Source organism: Thunnus maccoyii, chromosome 4 (assembly GCF_910596095.1).
Source record: "Thunnus maccoyii chromosome 4, fThuMac1.1, whole genome shotgun sequence".
NCBI classification, from domain to species: Eukaryota; Metazoa; Chordata; class Actinopteri; order Scombriformes; family Scombridae; genus Thunnus; species Thunnus maccoyii.
In genome coordinates this window covers 4,536,605-4,546,746 of record NC_056536.1, presented here as the reverse complement: position 1 = coordinate 4,546,746, position 10,142 = coordinate 4,536,605, and the positions used below count along the sequence as shown (strand labels likewise).

Genomic DNA, 10,142 nt, shown 5'->3' with positions numbered 1-10,142 from the left:
AAAATCATAATGAGGGATTTTACAAAAACACAAATATATTTGAATTTTGAAAATAGAAAAGAAAAATGCAAATAGATAGAGCTAATAAACTAACTTATACTTAAAATAAAAACTGGAAATGACATACCAAAGTATGTGCATTCATACATGGTTAGATACTGACTGTTGATCATTTTGGCCTGTTTGTAGAGCCACCCCTCTATCATTATCTGAGGTTATGCAAGAGCTATCACCTGCAGCAGTTTTACCCGGGTAATTATGCTGACCGTTGGCTTCTCTTATCTCCAGCACACACAAACACAAATACAGACAGAGGCAATTCAATCCAAAGGTATGGCTTCAAAATTTGCAGCTTTTTTAGACAAATTTTAGGTTAAATAGCAAAACGAAACAACAACAACAACAACAAAACCAATATCAGATGGCCCTTATTTGTGCAACTGTCTTATTTTTCCCACTAAAATGACCTATTACCCTTAAACTGGGTTGTGTTCTTTGATCAGATAGATAGATAGATAGATAGATAGATAGATAGATAGATAGACAGAAAGATAGATAGACAGACAGACGGACAGATAGATAGATTCTTTATTGATCCCAAAGGAAATTTAGGCATCCAGTAGCTCAATACGATAAATACATACAATAAAATTAATAATGCACACAATAAAAGTAGCCTGTATAAAATAAAATTATAAATTAGACTGTAACAATAAAAAATAGCCATATTAGATCAATTGTCTTTTAAACTGTGGTCCTTATCCCAACAAACTTAATAATGAGATTTTTTTGCCATGTGCAGGAAGTGCTGTACAGACAATCATCAGAAGGGGGCAGTGTGGACATTCTCATCTGTGGCTGTGACCGGTCCCTGCACTGCGTCTACAGGCTGAGAGACTGCAGTCCAGCCACAGCAGCTTCTCTGGAGTCATTGTTCTTATCCAACACTACTGTATATTTACTGTTACAATAGGCAAACAGTCCATTAGCTCACATTTAAACAATGCCTGCTGAAGTGTTGCAGCCTTACAGTTGGAATGCTGGTGTGTTGGAGCAAGACATTTTTGGGGGAGAAAATCTGTCAAAAATAAGACATCCACAATATAAGAATACAACAATATAATTTCCTGCAAATAGAGAACTGGCATTAAGGGGAAGCCATTATTGAATTATTCTTAAGTCACAGTTTAGAGGGTTTGTCATCATGTAATGTGGAAATCAATGAGTGAAGATGTGACAGTGTTTTATCCACAGCTCTTCACAGCAAGCAGTGAGATGAAACTTCAATACTTATTATTTTTGGAAGACAAGTGAAAATGATACACACTTTAAAGTGTACATATTTTCTTCTAATTCATAGCAGAGGTTTTCAGTTCTGTTCATTTGACCAAACTCTCTCTTTCAGTGTATGTAATATTTTTGGTCACTGTTCTTCAGATATAGTATTACGGTCTCATCTACAGTGTGTGAAATAATTGCTGTTTTTGTGTCCATCCCTGTTGGCTTAGGTTGAATTGCGTTTACTCACATGACATACATAGCCCTACTTAGCCTAAATTGCAACTATCCCATTTCTGAGCAATGCTGGGGAACCACATTACACCAGACCTGAGAGCACTTTGATAAGCCTTACACTTGTAAAACTATCCTGTGTGATTTGTTTGTCACTATGTAATATGAACAGGATTGTGTACAGTGACATGCTGTACCGCTGAGCTTTGTAGCATCTTATAATGCTTAATACGCTCTCCTCATTGGACATCAAGGCTGCTGACTGCTAGTATCCTATTAAATGTGACCTTGATGGGGCAATGACAGTTGATCAGTTATGCCTGAATGCAGACTTGATTATTTGTTTTACTTGAAGAGGTCAAGTGTATCCTTCTTTAAATGTTTTGCATATTGCCTGCAAATTGCAGATTTTACACTTGAGATATTTCAGTCACCTATGTCTTTTTATGGTCCATCTTTCTCGTTGTCTCTTCCTGTCTCTCTCTCCAGGACGGCGTCGGTCATCGGGGACTTCAGTAATAGCTCCCAGTGTGTTCTCCAATGTGAGAGAGAACAGGAGACATGCTGACCATAATCATATTAGGCAGCACTTCACTAAATAAAGCAAAAGGCCCCTCTCATCAAATCCACACAGCCACTAAGTGGGCCTTTGAGGCACTATGGCACCCCACATAGGTGTACATAGGCATGTGCATGTGTGTGACAGACAGACAGATTGAGAGTGTGTGTATATGTGTATATGTGTGTGTGTGTGTGTGTGTGTGTGTGTGTGTGTGTGCGTGTGTGTGTGTGCATTTTTACTGGAGCTTGGCAATTTACCACACAAGTTAAAATGTAATTTATTATTTCATGTCATTATATCTTTATTTCTACAATCCTCCAAGAATTGCAAGCAATTTATGTACAGGCACGGTATAGTGCATACATAGACAAACTCACTGTCTATTAATAAATGCTTCATCAAATTTTGAGCAGCGTGTCCTTGCAGTCCTGGGCTGTTCAGGTTTGCTGTCCAAAGCTGTTTTTGACTACAGGGAGTTTCTGCATGAGGGAAATTTGAGCTTGTTATAAAGAGACAGAGAGAGAGAGCGAGAAGTGGAGAGACAGGAGATGTGCATGCATGGTGCCCTAGAGAACCCAATGCTGTTTGTGGCTCTAGGGGTCCTGCCCAGGTAGCTATTCTTGGACAGCACTGAGGTCAGCATATCAATCACAAGATATCAACAACAACAAGATCTTTACAGACCTGGGACCAGACAAACAGTTGTAAAGTACACTTTTTGTAGACAGGGACTTCACGCGTGTTTATGTGCAGTCTTAAAATATAAAAAGTGTTGTGAGGTTGGAGGATCTATTTCAAGCACCTCTGCATCCGGAAATAAAAATCTCATTCATTTGTCCCATAGACTCTTACTTGACTCACAGCTGGAGAACTTCTACTACTTGGATTGGCATGAAACTCAACAGTACAAAATCGTAACAGTTGCATTAGTAAATATCTTGTTCTCTGATAAAAAAGTTGAAGGTACTAGTCTGAGTACACAAAATCTTTGGGGCAAAAGTCAACTATGACTCCCAAGGTGCATTTCGGCAGGAAACATCCAATCACCAAGCATAAAATTCTCCTATTTCTCTCCTTTTTCTAAAGTCTGGCTGGGACATATGTACGACTTTTGTTAGTATGTGTTCTTAAAAAAAAAAAAAAAAAAAACTAATAAAAAGTAAATAACAACAACAACAACAACAAAATTCTCCTATGGGCTTACAGTGGGTGGAAGTTAAAGATTATGATGTTAAGAAAACTGGAAAAACAATTTGCAGATTAAATTAATTTACCTTCAACGTTATGGTCAATTGTGGAACAATTGCTACTGGTCTGATTTGAATCAATCAGTTAATAAGTGGTGGCCATTGCATAAACCTATAGGACTGTTGCATTATCCAGGAGAGTCCTGTGTTTCTATGTTAAGTAACATTGAGGATATTGTTGAGTGAAAAAAATTAAATGGAAATACAGAAATAAACACTTCCAGAACCAGTGGCTCCTCCCACTTCACAACTATAAAATACTGAAGTTTCCATTAACAAATTGGTAATATTAAAAAAGAGCTAAATGTCTGATTAACAGCCTGGATGATGTTGATAATCTTTATAATGTTGATGAATCATTTTGCTTGCCTCACAGAAAGGCCAAAGGTGAGGATGCAGTGAGTTAAAGACCCTGAAATTGTATTTTCTTAATTAGCCTCATACTATGAGTGATTGGGTGCTATATGAACGCACAGTTTTCTGCCAAAGATAGAACAGTTTTGGTTATTTCACACAAGACATTTCTGTATTTATACATTTGTCTTGGTTTTTCTCACTGGCTTGAAGTGGGCAGGCCTCTGTTGGAAACTGTACTGTACTGTACTGTACTTCTGTGCGGATAGAGCAATTTTTGAATCAGAATATAAGAGCAGTTGTGGAAATACTTAAGATTCAATACCAAGTTATATTACATAAGACACACATAGCACTGAGTAATGTTACCCTAATTTATATGTATGTCTTTCAAATCTTAGCAACACTTTCCATAATCGTTGCATAAATACAAGATGCTAGTGGGGAAAGACCCAGGAATATCTCTCACCACAGACCAGTGGAAAAACATAATAACAATGTATATAATAAACTTTATTTTTATAGCACCTTTCTTAACAATGTTACAAAGTGCTTTACTAAAGACAATAAAACCAACAAGGCAGATAAGAATAAAGCAAAGAGGAGCACAAAGCACAGAAGTAAAGACAGAAGTACAGAGTAACAATAGAAGATGCACAATAATAGTAATGATAAAACAATAAAATGCACAGAAGTAAAAATAATAATAAAAAAATAAATAGAACATTGATTAACATCAATCAATAGGTGTGAAATCAGTAAATAAAACATATCAAACAGTTCCAAAATCTGAGGGTATAAGGAGAACAGAAGGGGGCCAAGAAATGAGCCTTGAGGGACCCCACAATTCAACTGAGCCATCGTGGAGGTAGAGTTACCCAGAGTGACAGAAAAAGTTCTATTAAGGAGGTATGTTCATAATAAAGTAAGAGACGGACCCTTGATGCCAACCCAAGTCTCTAGGTGGTTTAGGAGGATACTGTGGTCAACAGTGTCTAACCTAACTCTAAAAGAACTAAAATCAAGCAGTCACCTCTGTCTGCAGCTAGAAGTAGGTCATTAGTTACCCTAACAAGAGCTGTCTCGGTACTGTGAAGTGCTCTAAAACCAGACTGGAAGCAGTTAAAACACTATTGCTATTCATAAAAGAAATCAGTTGAGATGAAATTACTTTCTCCAGAACCTTTGATAAAAAAGACAGTTAGGAGATGGGCCTGTAGTTGCTTAAGGACAGAGCGTCCAAATTGGGTTTTTAAGCAGAAGGTGCACAATGGCATGCTTAAAACTATCAGGAAAGGAACTGGAGGTCAGAGAATTCTTAAAAATGTGCAGGGTAACAGGACTAACAGTGGGAAATATCTCCTGAGCAGCTTGGTGGGGATGGTGTCTAAGGTGCAGGAGGAAGAGTTCATGTGGGAAACTGTACTTTCTAACTCTGACAATGTAATGGGTTGAAACTGGGTAAAAGTGGCAAGATTATCATGTTGAATGGAGAGAATGCAGGGGGCAGACTGGATTTAGGACCTGATATTCTCCACCTTGCTAATAAAATGAGCAAGAAATCTGTCAGAGAGCTCAACATCCAATTCAGGAGAAGAGGTGGAGGTACCACCAATAACAGAATTAATTACTGCATAGAGACCTTTAGGATTATGGTTGTTTCTGGAAATTAAGTCTGAAAAATAAGCTGATCTGGCATCCTTTCCTGCATTTTGGTAGGTTAACATTAGGTTTTTAAGGGTGATAAGTGCTGATTTGGACTTGTTGGCCTTCCATTGTCGTCCAGATTTTCATGTAGCCAGAGGAGGTTATTTGATTTTTGTGTCCTTGTTTTAAATGGTGCAGTATCATCCAGGACGGATAGGCACTGATCATAAAAGAATTTAAAAGAGCATTAGGATTAAGAGGAGATAGGCACAAATTAAAAGATGAAGAATTAAAAGCATCACAGAATTTGGCAGTGGAACCAGCATTAAGAATGCAAGAGCTTATTGTAGGGTTGGGACTAGTAGTACAGACCTGGAGTGGAACTTTATGATCAGTGACAGGTATATCTGTCAAACTAAGACGCTCAAAAGAGAGACCAGTTGAGAGATCTAGATCCAAGGTATGACCCTTACAATGCATGGGCTCTTTAACAGATTGAGTGAGGTTAAAAGAGTCAATGAGATCTAGGAAATGAGAACTGAGGGACTGAGAAGGACAACACACATGAATGTTAAAATCACCAAGACTAACCACCCTGTCATATCTAGGTAAGACAATGGATAAAAGCTCAGAGAACTCAGGAATAAAATTAATTGATTTAGGTGGCCTATAGATTAAGATGCGGAGTACAGGCAGAGAACCAGTGATTAAGAAACTTAAAACTTCAAAGAAATTAAAATTACCAAAAGTAACAAGATGGCATTGAAGACCTGACTTGAAAATACAGCGAGACCACCTCCTCTCCCAGAGGGCCTGGGTTTATTAAAATAAGCAAATCCAGGGGGTGTGGCCTTATTCAGAGGAATAGTGTCCCCTTGAGACAGCCATGTCTCAGTGATCATAAAAAAGTCCAGATTATTAGAGACAATAAAATCGCTAATGATAAAAAATTTGTTTGAGAGACCAAAGTACATTGCCCATATTTACTCTCTTATGGGGCTTTCTAGAAAAGTGAGAAGTGCTCTGACCCAGAAGCTGCCAATCTTGGGTTGCTCGCTGTCTATGTGGTCGGCAATTTACAATTACATGGATGGGATGAACAGAAGAGCATTTTTGGCATGCCTGGGCTTCCATACAGGAGGAGCCCACTGCACATTCAGCAGACAGTGGTGAGAGAGCCGGGACAGTAGTTTTGAGTGAGCTAGGGGGAATATAGGCAGCAGGATACAGGTCGATTTTAGTATTGATCTGCAAATCAAGACGGGGAAGTCCAGTTTTATTTGCCGAGAGCTACAGTAACAGTAGCATGGCGTCAGACTGCAAGACTGGATAGATGGCAGGCGAACTTTGTTACCAGGACTAGAATTCCCTTGTTGTTGAGTTGGAGATTATCACATTTGTAAAGATCTTCCAGAATGAGTCGAAGTGGCTAATATATCCATAACCGCATGCTAAGCAAAAGTTACATAACCACTGATCAGCACTTTAGAGACAACATCTCTGAGCTCCTTCAGAGGGTCAGGATTAAACCTGAAATATGCAAATTTTGCCAAGGCCTGCAATCATCACCGCTAGGAATTTATAATGCTTCTGGAGATGAATTGATTGCTTGCACCTGATATGCCTGCATGTACAATCACGATGTGGGCAGATGGGTGATTCTCAATGATGGCAGGGATATGAGTGAGAATATCAATGACTTTTGCACCTGAGAATGAGTATGTAATGCCATTTGGGATAGCGACGGATCTAACCGTGGAATCACCCATGAGGATATATTCTGGAGGTGGAAAGAGGAGGCTGCTAGCTTTAGCTGTGCTAGCTGCAGTAGCACTGCAGAGGGGGACTGGGGGAGATGGAGGGAGCAGGTGAGGGAGTCACTTGGCAGCACTTGCGGGAAGGAGAGGCGGTCTGGGAGTTTGTGGTACTGCTGGAGAGAGAGGTGCGCTTTCTGTGAGAAATCCAGTACCTGCACTGCCATTTTGCACAACGGAGGACCAAAAGGATGACCTGAACTGGAGCTGAGTGGGAGTTTGCGGCGGCCCATCTTCATCCTCAGCCAGTCCCTGAAGTGGACCAAAGTGGCTGAAAAGGTGGAGTGTCAGGGAAAAGGATCAGGGAAAAGGGGCAAGGAACTTGAATTCTTTGGTGCCATGGTCCAGGAGGTGGAGGGCACTGTGTCCCTGAGGGATGGCACAGGGACAGAAGGGAGCCTGTCATCAGTTACAAGTAGCTCCACACCAGCCAGCCGGAGACGGGAGGTGATCTGGAACTGACGGTGCAATATTCACTCACTATTAATGATGTGCAGATAATAGAGATGAAAATGACAGGAGGAATTGATTTCAGAGGTCTCTCCTCCACTAGAGTGTTGTAGGCAGTCTGGCTTTAGATGATCCATGTGGCTGAAAACAGAGAGACAATTGAGTCACACAGCTGAGTTTAGTTTACATTATTTCTAATCGACATTGTGGGTGTATGTGATGTGCTGTGTGTAGCTTTGTATTTTGTATTTTGTATGGTGTGTTCTGTGTGGGTTTTTTTTTTGGGGGGGGGGGGGGGCTTTTTACTGTTTGTTGTTGTGCTGTTGTATGTTTTTTGTCGGGGACTACAGCTGCAAATTAGCTTCAAGCTAACTCTGGTGCAGTGCATCTTTAATGTTTCAAACTACATACTGTCCCATTCAATAAATAAATAAATCAATTTTAGTTTAATTCAGTATCCCTTCAGTGTTCCTCCTTCAGGGCATTTTTGTTGCTGGGAGCCAAACTAGCAGCATAGAAGTTTCCTCCACACAGCAATGGCGCACGATATAAGGCTGACTTGTTCTTTATGGTTTCACTGCCACTGTCCTTCAAAATAGTCAAAATTCAGGTGTACAATGAATAAAATCCTTTGTCCAGTTAAAAGAGATTCTGAAAAGCAACCAAGATCTAAAAAGTATAACTTTAAAAAGTGGCTAGAACTGGATAAAAAGTCGTTCTGTACTTTACCTGGTGCATTAGCCTATCAGTGCAGAGAGCGAGGGGATAAAAGGAGGCTGTGTCTCTCCCTCGCCCTCTCACTTCCTGGCTCGAAGGCCCTCCCACTTCCTGGCCTTTCACTTCATCCTGTACTCTCCATGCGGGTAGGTACGCAGCTGCATTGTCTGTAGCTTGTTGCTTTAGCTCTTGTTAGCCTGCATATTAAACAGCTCACCTCTGTTTGAAGTGGTCCATGGTGGCTAAGATGATTGTGATGAGCTCCATTGTTTTGCCATAAGCAAGTAAAGCACTCAGGTATGGACTTAATGTCTTCATTTAGCTATAACAATAGCCTGTTAGCCCAGGTATTGAACACCTTACCTGTAGGTTTTTTTTTATAGCGGATCCTGAACACATCACTGGCGAAACACAGATGCTCCAGTTAGGTGCAGAGCCTCGTCGTCTTTCTCCTCACTGGGAGGACGCTTCCTGATCGGGACCTGTGGCTGAACTCTGGACAGTAAGATAAGTGCAGGAACACTGCTGCTTTGCCTACCCTCGGTGTGCGGTGGCTGTTTTGCTTGGGACTGCTCTGTCGCCCTGCTACATAGATTATAGCTGCGGTGCATGCTGCCCTCTGCTTCGCTCGCTGCTTTCTGCTTCACTCGCCACTTCCTGCTTCGCTTGCTATTGTGACTGTTTTCTTCAAGTTGCTCGGCCCCCCAGTCTTTGTCCTAGAGCGGCCGGCTCCAGCGGCAGTTGCCCAGTCAGGACTGTGTGTGTGGGTGAGTGGGTGTTTGTGAGGACCGACAGGGTAGATGAATGGTCATACACACTAACTGGCTGGAGTGTGTGTGTGGGGGTGTTGTATGGGATCAGGTAATTTTATGTTTTCTTTGAGTGTATTGTATATTTTTGGAATTAATTGGTTGGTCATTTATCATTTAGTTTTCATGTTAATTGAATGATTATGTCCATTTGATTTAGTATCTCTGGCAGGAGACCCTGTTTCTTTGCTTACTATTTTTGTTTTTCTTTTGGTTTGTTACCAATCATGAAATAGTTTAATGATTTTTGTTTCCTAATTTCTATTTGAGTTTCAGCTCCAGGCTGTTAGTATTTTCTGTTAGGACATTTGTTAATTCTTTTTATGATTTTTTTTTTGTAATTACATATTGTGTTACTGATTGTGTTCTCCCCTCTCCCTTTAGTCGCTGAGAGCCAACGGTGGTGGCAGTGTTGTGTGATCCTGGATTTTGGTTTTCTTTGCACTTCAGTTTTTTGCTGTATGCCACGTACGAGTGGGGTGCTCCTTATTTAATTTGGACTTCCTTCCCCCAGTTTTCCCCTCACTGCTGGCAAGCCTCAGCACTGGAGCAGAGTGTTAGCACTTTAGTTCTCTTTTAAGTCATTTTTAACATATTGTGACCAACTAAATAAATTTGTTAAATATTTGTTAAACATTGAACCACGTCTCCTGCCCTTCTTTGTATTACTTACCTGCGTGCCTTTCCATTACCATTTATATTTATTTAAAATTCCCTGGGTGAAATTCCCAGGGTGGCGTTGTTGGTTTTACTTTCAAATTTCATAAGCTTAAATCTTTACCCACAATATTGTATCAGCCCTCGTATCGCCACATCAGGTTTGGGCAACAAAAACACTTTGGTTCTGATTAGTGAAAGATCTTGTTGTTGTTGTTGTTGTTGGCTAAAATGTTAATAAACAGTCTAGTCATTGTGGATTTTTTTCTGTATTAAACCAAGACCACGATCTTTCCTGAGTGCTGCCAGTGCCTAAACATAACCATAAAATGTTTAATATTGCTGTAGTTTCTTCTAGAAGGTATTATTCAGC

The 10,142-nt window shown here is 40.2% G+C and overlaps 1 long non-coding RNA gene across 1 annotated transcript; it reads left to right on the top strand.

Moving 5' to 3' along the window:
- The first annotated feature begins 8,333 nt into the window (after nt 1-8,333).
- Nucleotides 8,334-9,753, top strand: LOC121896224. Its single transcript, XR_006095944.1, has 4 exons — nt 8,334-8,449; nt 8,533-8,600; nt 8,687-8,805; nt 9,497-9,753. It is a non-coding gene; the product is annotated as an uncharacterized LOC121896224 (long non-coding RNA).
- Nucleotides 9,754-10,142: the final 389 nt, after the last annotated feature.